This window comes from Lissotriton vulgaris, chromosome 2_1, assembly GCF_964263255.1.
Source record: "Lissotriton vulgaris chromosome 2_1, aLisVul1.2, whole genome shotgun sequence".
Taxonomy (NCBI): Eukaryota; Metazoa; Chordata; class Amphibia; order Caudata; family Salamandridae; genus Lissotriton; species Lissotriton vulgaris.
The window spans coordinates 941,675,865-941,688,044 of NC_141687.1; the positions used below are offsets into that span (position 1 = coordinate 941,675,865).

General features: G+C 51.5%; 1 pseudogene; it reads left to right on the forward strand.

Moving 5' to 3' along the window:
- Window positions 1-1,064: 1,064 nt before the first annotated feature.
- LOC147731437 (uncharacterized) lies at window positions 1,065-2,189 on the forward strand (annotated as a pseudogene).
- Window positions 2,190-12,180: the final 9,991 nt, after the last annotated feature.

A 12,180-nucleotide genomic window follows, 5' to 3' on the forward strand; every position in this document is an offset into this window, starting at 1 on the left:
TCCAGTGACCCGTAAACAAAAAACTAGTCGCCTCCGGCGCCCCCACCTGCCAAGTAGCCAATGTCGCCCTAGGAGAAGAGGTGGAGGATACCGAATAATGGGAACCCGTAGCAATGTCCCTGGTCTCCCTAGGGGATGGAAAGATGGTCTCTGGGACACCGCTGCCGGCCAACACTAAGAAATACCGGCAGTGGGTAACCATCAATGGGCACTGGGTAGGGGCCCTCCGCGACACCGGAGCCAGTGTCACAGTGGTTCGCTGTCACCTGGTCACGGAGGAACAAATTGTACCACTTCTCTTCTGCCCGGTCGTTTCAGCAGGTAATTCTGAGAGTCTCTGCAAAATGGCCCAAATTCCCTTTGAGTGGGGAGGAGTCTCAGGCACCTTACAGGTAGCGGTCCGACCGACCATGCCCGTGGATTGTTTACTGGGCAATGATCTGGAGAGTTCTCCGTGGGCGCAGGTGGAGCGGAAGGCTCACCTAGGGATGCTAGGAATGCCCGAGTGGGTGTGCGCCACCACTCGGGCTATGACTGCCAAGATGGGGGCTCACAAGGACGTGGCCCCAGAGAGGATGGACCCGATCCCTGCCTTCCAGGAGGCAGAGGGGTAGCCCAGGCAACCGGACCCCCCCAGTCCCCCCAACGGGGAGGAGGCAAGCCCTGAAGGGGAAGCCCGGGGCCCTACAAGCGAACAGATTACAGAACTAGGTGACTAACCTGGACTCGCCCAGTGGCGACAAGAGGGCGGACCCTCTCGGGAGGAGTTCTGCTAGGAACAGACCACCTGCCCCTTCCTCATCGGCGAACGGCGACCAATCCGGGTCCCACTGGATATACTGGGAAAATGGCCTCCTATACAGTGAGCCTAAATCTGCTGAACTAGGGTCAGCTCGGGTGCTGGTGGTACCCCTACGCTTCAGAGACTTCCTACTGGGCTTGGCGCATGACGTGCTTCTAGCGGGACACCTAGGACAGGATAAGATCTACCACCGGTTGGTCACCCATTTCTATTGGCATCGGATGCGCCACAACGCGGAAACCCAATGCAAAGCCTGCCTGTAATGCAGTTTGCATAGACTCTGCAGACTCTCAAATCTGGCCGTGTGCCCTGTAATTACATGAACGTTTCCTCCCTCTTTGCCCCATTTAATTTGACTGACAAACAGCGCATGCTTTCAATGCGAGATGCATCATTTTCCATGTTACACATGGAGAGGTTGGAATCTTTACCGTTCTCTGTTGCTGAGGCCGCTGATGCAACGTGGCTTATTCACGGATTAATTACATTACCATTCGCGTTGTACAAATTCACTAGTTGTATGCGACATGTTGCAATAGGACGTTATGAACCGTTAGGAGGTGCCTTCCTCCATGAAGCATGGTCTCTTCCCTTCACATATAGGTGCCTGAAAGACGGCAGAGAAGTTTATCTGAATGGGGAAGAATGCACAGAGTCCCCTGACCATTCATTAATATGCAGACACATTCAATTGCATGGTTCCTGCAACCAGGAACGGCCTAATCTGGCCTGTGTTTTGAAAGGGACTCCTGTACCCGCAATTGTTCCCACGTTTACACTTTTGGCAAATGGTAGTTATTTGCTGTTGAATAACGAGGAGTGTTGTGGTCTAATTGTCGGTATCACCTATGTGGTAACTGTATCTGAACGTGTTGTGTGCTGCAAAAATGTAATGTATCCCCCTACGCATGGGAATTCAGATGTTTCCATCTGGCCGCCCATCCCAACCTTGAAAGCAGAGTTCAATGGTATGACTAGAATAAGAGCCCTTTTGTTTCAGAAAGAGGTGGCCCTGAGTTCGGCCCGAGAAACATTCGTCCTTCACATAGCTAACACACGCACAGAAGTGCAAGCGCTTTTAAATACTGATTTACCGTTACATTTCAGCGAGTTAGTTCATCAAATCTTTAATGCCTCCTCCACTTCCGGCCTGGCTCACTTTTTTAAATTAGTTTGCAGCGGTCTCGTGACTTCATTTGAAAAAATATTTGGGGTCATCCCTGCCTTTTTTCATTCTATTTTTTCGAGTTTGTTCGGAGGCTTCCCTGTCTTGCTGGCTTTAGCTGCAGGCGTTTTGGTGATATTTTGCTTTATTACAAATGTATGCCCATCCTGCATTAGGAGCAGAAGAGCCCCTCCTATCACTGCGGCGCAACCGGATGCTTGATTACTATGGCACCCTGCCGCTTGCGACTTTAAGCACTGCGTTTGGATTATCGTTTCGATTTTCCTATTTCACATGTGTCCAGCCTGTGTTTCATTGCCTGAGCTGCGATTTCCACTGGGCCCTTGATTTGTGTCTCTGCTTGACGGTGTCTCCTGACGTCGACTTTAATCATCTGATGAGCCCCGTAGTTGCTCACGAGTTGGTTTGTTCTGGCGAAAGGATTATGGCCTTGGCAGCGATGCATGGACTAATGGGTCGTTGGGATGTAATCGCAGCAGCGCATGAGTTCTTGGAAAGAAGCTTTCTTGAGAACCCACTGAGTTGTCCTCTGATGTTAATAGAGGATCCAGTGACGGAGCAGCACATATGTTCCTTCCCACTACTTAATTGGATGGCTGAACTGTTTTCGGATGATGACAGTGATTTCATATTGGAGGCTGTGGCTGCATATTTTGCTTATTCGATTCTATCGTGAGATGCCATGGTTTTTATTATACTACTTTCGGCACGTGCTTTTTATATTTTTGGACAGTGCCTTTTTATGTGTGAAATTTTTTTTTATGTACGCCCCAGACCTATTGACTTATATTTTCAAAGGTTGGAACAATTGCGCTTGGCCACTATAGGCCGTCATATATAAATTTGGAGAATAGATTGATTCATTTTATTGAACTCTGTTTTCAGGTTACACCCCTTCGAGGTTCTGGCTTTACATGATTTTTGACAGTGCTCTGATCATTGGGGGGGTGTCTACATACTGTGTTAAGTTAGCATGAGTTTATTAAATGTTTGCACGCCGTTTTCATTCTTGCTTCACTTTTGCAGCACATGACACATAAATGTTGTTTTAGCTTTCAACCCAGAAGAGCTTCGTGATTTACTAGAGAAATAATATGTTATTGCTCTGATATCAGTTTTGTTCTGCACTCTGTCTGCACAGCGAGTGCTGAAGGCTACACGGATAACTTAACCCAGTGTTGTTGTAAGGTCTGATCTTCGCACCCCTATAGACATAACACACATGCTGCTGCCAAAATCTGGCTCTAGGCGAGTTTTATATTGTTGTGCTGAACGCACAAAAACACACTTGATATGCTTCGCATGCAGAGAGCTGGTGGAAGGTGATGTGATCGTCCTGCCACTGAGATTTTAAGGTATGGGCCCGCCTTGCTAAAACCCAAATGAGACCTTCATAGATATTAAATACTATGCTAAATAGGGAGAGTGTGAATTAGACATTGTTAATTTCTATTCATTTCAGCACATTAGTATGCTCTCACCATTCGCCTTTTATGGACTGATAACTATGCTGATAACGTTGTTGCTTATAATATGTTTGTTAGTATTATACAAGATACTGCGTTTGAGAACCTTGCATTAGTAAATAAATATTTCAAACATGCACGTGTCCTCTTTTACTCCACATTCTGGTTTGTGATGATTATATAACGAAAGAGTGTTCATGTGTTCCATGATTCCTGAGGTACTCTAAGTTCATGTTCTGGTCTGTCTAAGCATTGGGAGTTTGTTATGACCAATGAGACACTGTAGCTAGCTCGGTAAGGGGATTTTGGGTACTGAGGAGAGTTTTGGGCCATCCTAATTCACTGAGGTTCCAGGTCTCTATGCACAGTTCTGTAGGAGAACGGAATTTCCGCTACAACTGAGGCCCTACCTATTCGGAACTCACTTCCGGGTCCAAACTGACCATCGCCCCCTCAGATGGTTTATGCAGATGAGGGGGGAGAACCCAAAGCTGTTGCGGTGGTCCATTTCTCTCCAGGGGATGGACTTCACCATAGAACACCGCCCTGGTACTGACCACGCCAACGCTGACGGTCTGTCCAGGGTTTTCCGCCTCAGTGAAGAGAACTCCCAAGGGGATGGGTAGTCCTCCTGCCTTTCAGCTGGGGGGGACACGTGTTAGACCTGGCATCCTTGGCGTAGGTCTCCTGATACCCCCTGCGCCTTATACCACTATGCTAGCCCCCACATGCCGCCCCACTCTGTAAGTTAAATGCCCTGTTTCCCCGCAGTACCCCGTGCCAGGCCTCCCCGTTGTATCCCTGGCCTCTGCCCTCTCCGATCCCCAATGACTCCAGGTACAAGGGACACCCCAGCGTAGCATCCCCGATCCCCCGGGTTCCTAAAACCTCATCATAAGGCAGAACAGTGGAAGGCCCAATGTAGAATTCACCCGTTCCCAAAAAAAACCCACGCAGGGCCCTGAACAAGGGAAAGCCTGGGCGACAAACGTTTCTGCTAGGCTTAGAAGAAAGCATTGCCTCAAGGAGGGGGGTGGAGTAATTTCAGTAACACCTCCGGCCACCCACAGGGATGGCCCCACTCCCTGCCGGTCGCCTGGACACCAGAGACCAATCTTCAAAGGGGCAAGACACCAGCTGGCAGGAAGCCCTAAATTCCACTCCGGAGCACCAGAGACCAGCCTACGACAACTGGCACTTAAAAGCAAAAAGGGATTATAACTGGCGGCCTGTCAGCTGGGTTCATTTTTTGGACCTTCAGCCGAGGGAGCCCTGCTGACTTGGTCGCGGCCCGCCCTAGGCTGATGAACTTTTCTCCCCAGGAATTGGGAGTGAGCCCTGCTGACGTGGTCGCGGCTCTAGCAAATTAGCTGACATCCTGGAACTTGTGGATACACCTAGGGAGCCCTGCTGACGTGGTCGCGGCTCAACCAAATTGGATTGAGACACTTGGACTATTTGGTATTTAGAGGGAGCCCTGCTGACGTGGTCGCGGCTTCACACTCCCCCCCCCTACGGACCCTCTGTGTCCTCAGACTCGAGCCCTGCCGACCTAGTCGCGGCTCGAGGGTGCCCTTGCCCCATCTTTTCCGCCAGAGAGCATCATTGGAGGGAGAAGTACGAGCCGAGCCCGCGGTGCGACCCGGACCATCCGCCGGAAGGCCTCACTGAAGTAAGGAGTACGAGTCGTACTCTGAATACACCTCGCATCGGCCTCACCAGCATGTCCCGCTGCTCGAGAAGGACGAGCCGAGCCAGCGGTACGACACAGACCGTTTGCCTGATAGCATCCTCGAGGTGAAGCGTACGAGCAGTACGCAGGGTGCGCCTCGCTCCAGTTCCATCGGCGGGTCCCTCAGATCGAGACGAACAAGCCGAGCCAGCGGTACGACTCGGCCGGCCAACTACGGGAATCACTGTAGCGCAGCAGTACGAGTCGTACACGTGGTAAGCCTCGCACCCAGACCAACAGTGTGTCCCACGGCTCGAGGAGCACAAACCGAGCCAGCAGGGCGACACGATATTCGTGCCTGGACAGATCTTCGTAGACCCTGGGGGCGAGTACGGTCCGAACATTTGGAACGCCATGCATTGGAAGCCTCAGCGTGGTCCCTGGCTCGAGGATTGAGCGCCCAACGCTGAGCACGCCTCAAAGCAACCCCCCAACGACTTCTTCCGTGGCTCAAGGATTGGGAGCCCGCTGCGAGGTGCGCCTTGGAGCCCCTATTCCGCTTATCTGAGACTGTGAGTACTGTCTTCGCTCCCCCCGACCACACCGGACTGAAATATTCCAAAGCCCCGGCCTGCCACCAGCAGACTCATACCCCCGATTGGAGACTATAGTGTACTCCTGTATCTTTTGGTAACGTGATATTTAAGTGTGATATAAAGAACCCATTCTCATAAAAACAACTGTGTGGTGTCTCCTTGTGGTGTGATGAAAGCTTGATGTACCCAACTACGAATGCCTAACCCTCTCCTGAGGGCCAGACTCTAACCACTCGGCAACATTCCTAGAGGAGGTGGTACCCTGGGTGGCCCGAGGTAGTAACCCCGGCCCGCCAGGGAACTTCCCCCTCTAACAGTATTGCTGGGGTATCTATTCTAAGGTAAGGAATCTAGAACTAACGTGTTTCTTTCAGACAAACAAGTTACTTACCTTCGGTAATGATATATCTGTAAGAAACATTAGTTAGTTATAGATTCCTTACCACCCCACCCATCCTCCCCGTTCTGTGACCTGATTTCTAGGGAAAGGGATATCATTTTAGGGGTCTAGTTTTGTGCACCAGTGGTCAGCGTCTTGCATGGCTCTGCGAATCTGGTGCAAAAAGTCATGTACAGAACTGATGTCAGGGCGCGACGGCGGCGTCTAAGTAGCTACTGCAAAGTCGTTCCAGCAACCACAATACCAATGACAGACGTGGAGACATCAGACACCTCCTTCCGACGTGCAGAGGTAATGCTGACAAAAAATCTTTTCGGATCCAGTCTGATGCCTGGGGGTAATTGTAAGGTAAGGAATCTATAACTAACAAATGTTTCTTACTGATATATCGTTACCGAAGGTAAGTAACTTGTTCGATTATGCAGCAGATCTTGTATTATGTGGCAAATATGGCAAAACCCTAATTATATAGCAAACATTTGCAAACTGGGATATTTTGCCATTTATGCTGAAACTGCTCTTGTGGAAAAAGGGAGAAGTGCTGATGACAGAAACTCCATGACTCTGAGACAAATGGCTTGTGTTTCCACTTTTAAGTGTATTTGGGACATTCTGTGATTGGAAACATATGTGAATTTTTTTTAATGTCAATAACTCATTTGAAACCCTAAATAATCATGTGTAGCCATTGGTTGAATTAAATAACATAATAAGCTGCAACTGGGCAGTGAAATGCCAAACAAATACTAAAAATGTGAATGTGTTGCGCATTCTGGCCACACCTCTGACTCCTCCCACTGATCCAATCCTTGGGTTATTCCTGCCCTCTGAATTTCCGCCCACAGTTCCCCTACTTTTCTTCCCACGCTTCGACCACTGGCTGAGAGTCACAAGTCGTAATCTTCATCATTAATGTGGACGTGGTGTTGCTGTTTAGTAACTGTGAAGGGGCAGAGCTTACCTCCAGGCCGCAGCGACCCCGTAGGAACGCCCATAGGGGCGACAACTCTAACCTGCAGCCAAAACCGGCTACACCTCTCTCTGTCTCCCTGCAGGTACCGACAGCATCCCCGGAGCCCAGCGGACCGGAAACGACCTGGATTGACCCCGGAAGCGCAACGGCCACTAAAGGACCGGAAGTGACCCCGCCTGACCCCGGAAGCCTTTCCTCAGAGATCCGCGTAGATGGTATAAAGGCCGGCAACACAGAGGCGGAGTGGTTCCCAGCGGTGGACTCGTGGCAGGAGTTGGCGAGACGCGAAGGACCGACGGCGGAGGCTGTAGGAGAGAGGACGCGAGGAGAGAGCGGAGAAGAGGAAGAACTGTGGTGCGAGGATTGGTGGCATCCTCAGGAGGTGGCTGGAAAGCGGCCGTAACTCGGACGAGAGTTACGGCAGGGCACGTGAGTAAACTGTTACCATTCTCCGTGTTTTCCCCGCCCTGTGTAATTAGTGTAAATAGTGTAAATCTTGTACAGATATCACGCGCACCCGCACTGTATATTATAGTCACCCCTACACTGTATGATACCTTCCACCCCCCCCTCACGACAACCACTCTATCCCGAAGCCCGCCTATACTTTCCCTTCTTCCCCTACCCTATCGTCCTCCCTCAGGGTCTATTTCCGACCCTACACTCCCGGTGCCGGTGACAGTCGTCTGAGTTCCGTGAGCTGTGGAACTAACTGCCCTGTGTCTTTCTCCTTTACCTCCGAGGGACACCCCAACGCCCGCAACCAGGAAGGAGATCCCCCAGCACGGCAGCGGAAGACCTACCTGTGTTCTCCTCATCGGACCCCCTCTCGAGGAACCGGAGCAGGACCAGCAAGGATTGTACCCGGACACCGTGCCCACGGACTTAACTTACTCTGTATCTAATAAAGTCCTTGCTAACCATAGCGCACTACATTCGGCCTCCACGCCTGTTATTCCGGCCCGCACACCCCCACACCCCACAAGTGGTGTCAGAAGTGGGATCGCCCGGAAGCATGGAGGCCGCCGTCAAACAGCTGGCCGAGGGCCAGGAACTTCTCGGCAAACTGATGGAGAGGTTTCTAAAGACCGCAGAAGACGACAGGGGCCAATTGCACGACGTCCTGAAGGGGCAGGGCACGGCCCAGGACCAGGCTCTGGAAAAACTGACCACCGTTATGGGGCAGCAGAGACCCATGGCATCGTTACCCTCGGTAGTCCTGCAAAAATATGTGGCTGGCGAAGACCCAGACTTTTTCTTCACCAACTTCGAACGCCTCGCTCAGGCCGCTGCCTGGCCCGCGGATCGATGGGGCCATTACCTAGGTCCCCTACTGACAGGGGAGCTGCAAGCAGCCTATCAACAGGCCAACATCCAGGGACAAACCCCATATGCGGATATAAAAAAATGTATCTTGGAACGCCTGGGGATAGATGATGAAACATATAGGGTTAGGCTCCGTCAGGCCAAGGAAGGACCCCAGGAGAATCCCCGGGCATTGTCATTCAGGATACAAGACTTGGCCGACCGATGGCTCAAACCGGCAACCTCCAGTAAGGCAGAAATAATGGCCAAGATATACCTAGAACAATATCTGGCTTCCCTACATCCCGCTACGCAGAAGTGGGTCCGCCAACATGCCCGTTTGACTCTTGACAGTGCTGTCGAAATAGCCAGTGCCTATAATCGAGCACAGGAAGGCCAGCGGGTGAGGGAAGAACACCCAGCCCACGTAGGTCGGGGCAGCCATCCCCGGCCAACGAGACCACCCCCGGTACCAAGAAAACCAGAACTAGCCCCACTGATGCCTTATCCGGTCATGCCGAGACCACCACCACCAGGACCTCAATGTTACCATTGTGGTGGATATGGACACATTGCCCGCATATGCCCTCAGAAGGAGGAACCCATGGAGATAGGGTTGACTAGGAATTATGTGTGTCTCACCACCGAAACAACCCCTCCACCCTTCCGGTGTCCCGTACAGATCGATGGACAAAGAATGATGGCACTTGCATATACAGGGTGTCGCCATAGTGTCCTGCGTCCCCAAGAACTACCTCACGCCGTGGGACCCGTGACCGGGTCAGTAGCCATAAAATGTGTCCACGGAGACACCAAATGTTACCCGACCGCACAAGTACATGTGCAACATCCGACCGACCCAGGAAGCTTGTTGACAGTCGGTTTGGTGCCCAACCTACCCGAACAGGCAATTCTAGGGAGCGACTATAGTGGTCTTCCTCATCTCCTCCAAGACACCACAGACTCATTGAAGAAATGGTGGGCAGAGGCTCCCTTCTCCCGTGATACCCCTGCTTCTGTGGAGATACCCAAACCCTTGAAGACCAAGGCCCAAAGGAAAAAGGAAAAGAGGGGGTTCGCCCTGGCCTGCCCAGCACAGGTGGACCCTCATCCGTGGGAAACCGATCGGGAATTCAGAGCCGCCCAGCAAGAGGATCCAGTGTTGCAGGATGCTTGGTGTCGGGCACTCCCCGATGAAGACCCTTTACAAGTAGGTCCCTACTTCTTCATACGGAATGGACTCTTGTATCGGAAAGGAGGAGCCCAGGCCAACACTCAATTGGTTATCCCGGGGTTATTTCGTGAAAAAGTATTGTTTCTGGCTCACAGTCATCTGTTAGGAGGGCATTTCAGTGATGAAAAGACTGGAGAGGCAATCCTGGAGAAGTTCTACTGGCCCGGTGTGTACGCTCAGATCAAACGCTATTGTCGGGAATGCCCGGTGTGCCAAAAAAACAGCCGGTACCGACCACCGAGGGCTCCCCTACAGCCCCTCCCTCTGATCGATATCCCCTTCACTAGGGTGGGGATGGACATTATAGGCCCCCTGTTACCCTCCAAGAGCGGCTGTAGGTATGCCTTAGTAGTAGTGGACTACGCCACACGATTCCCTGAAGCTGTACCTCTCCGTCAACCAACCACCCAGAACATAGCCAAAGCGCTCATTGCCATGTTTTCCAGGGTGGGGTTTCCCCGAGAGATTTTAACCGATCAAGGCACCCCCTTTGTCTCCTCCCTTATGCGCCAAGTCTGTTCCAAACTGGGGATTAAACAAATAAGAACTTCAGCATACCACCCCCAGACGGACGGCTTGGTGGAACGCTACAACGCCACGCTAAAGACCACATTGAAAAAACTACTGGGTCTCGAGAGCAAAAGGTGGGAGGAATTGCTTCCTTTGGCCCTCTTTGCCATCCGGTGCAAGGTCCAAAGCAGCACAGGTTATTCGCCCTACGAACTGCTCTATGGTCGGGCCCCCCGAACTCTTTTGGACATGGCTCGAGAGGCCTGGGAAGCCGAACCTGATCGGACCCGTCCTCTCCCTGAATACGTCAACAACTTGAAAACTCATTTAGGAGAGATCCGAGAGATTGTGAGACAGAACTTGCTGGCCGCTCAAACGTCTCAAAAGCAACAATACAACAAAGGAACCAAACTCCGATCCTTTGTTCCCGGGGATTTAGTCCTGTTGCTCCTCCCCTCCTCGGACCATAAGCTGCTAGGACAATGGCAGGGCCCATTCACTGTCACCAGACAAGTGACTTCCGTTACATACGAAGTCCGAACAGACGTCACCAGGGGTTACACCCAGATATACCATATCAACCTCCTAAAGAAATGGGAGGGTCCTCGTCCCGTCTTGACTGGTGTTAGCCCCCTCCCCTTTGAATGCTGCTTTGATACAGAGCTATCTGAGAGCAAGAAACAGGACCTCTGCCAGACCTTGTCCTCAGTACAAACCGTGTTTTCCTCCCTCCCAGGACACACTACAGTAGTGGAGCATGCCATCCATACAGAACCGGGGAAAATAGTCAGGCAGCGTCCGTACCGTGTCCCAGAAGCCCGAAGAGCTGTTATAAAAGAGGAAACCAATCAAATGTTAAAGATGGGCATCATTGAACCCTCCCGCAGTGACTGGAATTCGCCCATAGTCTTAGTACCAAAACCCGACGGTTCTACCAGATTTTGTATTGATTTCAGGGAGGTAAACAAGATCTCAGCCTTCGACTCATACCCCCTACCTCGTGTAGACGAGATGGTCGAACGCATCGGCAGGGCTCAGTATATAAGCACCCTCGACCTCTGCAAGGGATACTGGCAGATTCCCTTGAGAGCCGAGGACAAACACAAGACAGCATTTTCCACCCCAGAGGGCCTGTTCCAGTTTAAAGTTATGCCCTTCGGCCTTCATGGAGCCCCAGCAACATTTCAACGGGCCATGAATCAGGTTCTACAGCCCCACTCCCACTACTCGGGTGCTTACCTAGACGACATAGTCATCTATAGTGACACATGGGAGCAGCATCTGTCTCATGTACGAGCAATCGTAACCTCCCTAGGTGCCGCTGGCTTCACCATTAATCCCTCCAAAACCACGTTAGCTGCCCAAAGCGTGAAGTATCTAGGGTACCTGCTGGGGGAGGGGCATATCCGGCCACAAGACAGTAAGGTCAGGACCATTCAAGACATTCCCTTTCCCCAAACTCGTAAAGATCTCCGAGCGTTCCTGGGTATGCTGGGATACTACAGGAGATTTATACCTAACTTCTCCCACACTGCAGCCCCCCTGACGGATCTCTTAAAGAAAACAACGAAAACGGAAGAGATCCTCAAACAACCGACCCCCTTGTTGTTACAGGCCTTTCATCTCCTCAAACGTTCCCTGACATCGGAACCAGTACTGATGAGTCCGGACTATTCCAAGCCCTTTATATTGCAGACCGACGCGTCTGACCAGGGTTTGGGGGCGGTATTGTCTCAAACAGATGAATCGGGGGCGGAAAAACCCGTTCTATATCTGAGCAGGAAGTTGTTTCCCCGTGAAACCAATTATTCAGTGGTAGAGAAAGAAGCACTCGCCATTAAGTGGGCGATAGAAAGCCTCCGGTATTACCTGGAGGGGCGGGAATTCATTCTATACACAGATCATGCCCCTCTAGAGTGGATGGCACGTAACCGGGGTAACAATGATCGAGTACTCAGGTGGTTCCTCTCTCTCCAACCCTTTCGCTTCCGAACATTACATCGGAAAGGGCTGGAACAGGGTAACGCGGACTACCT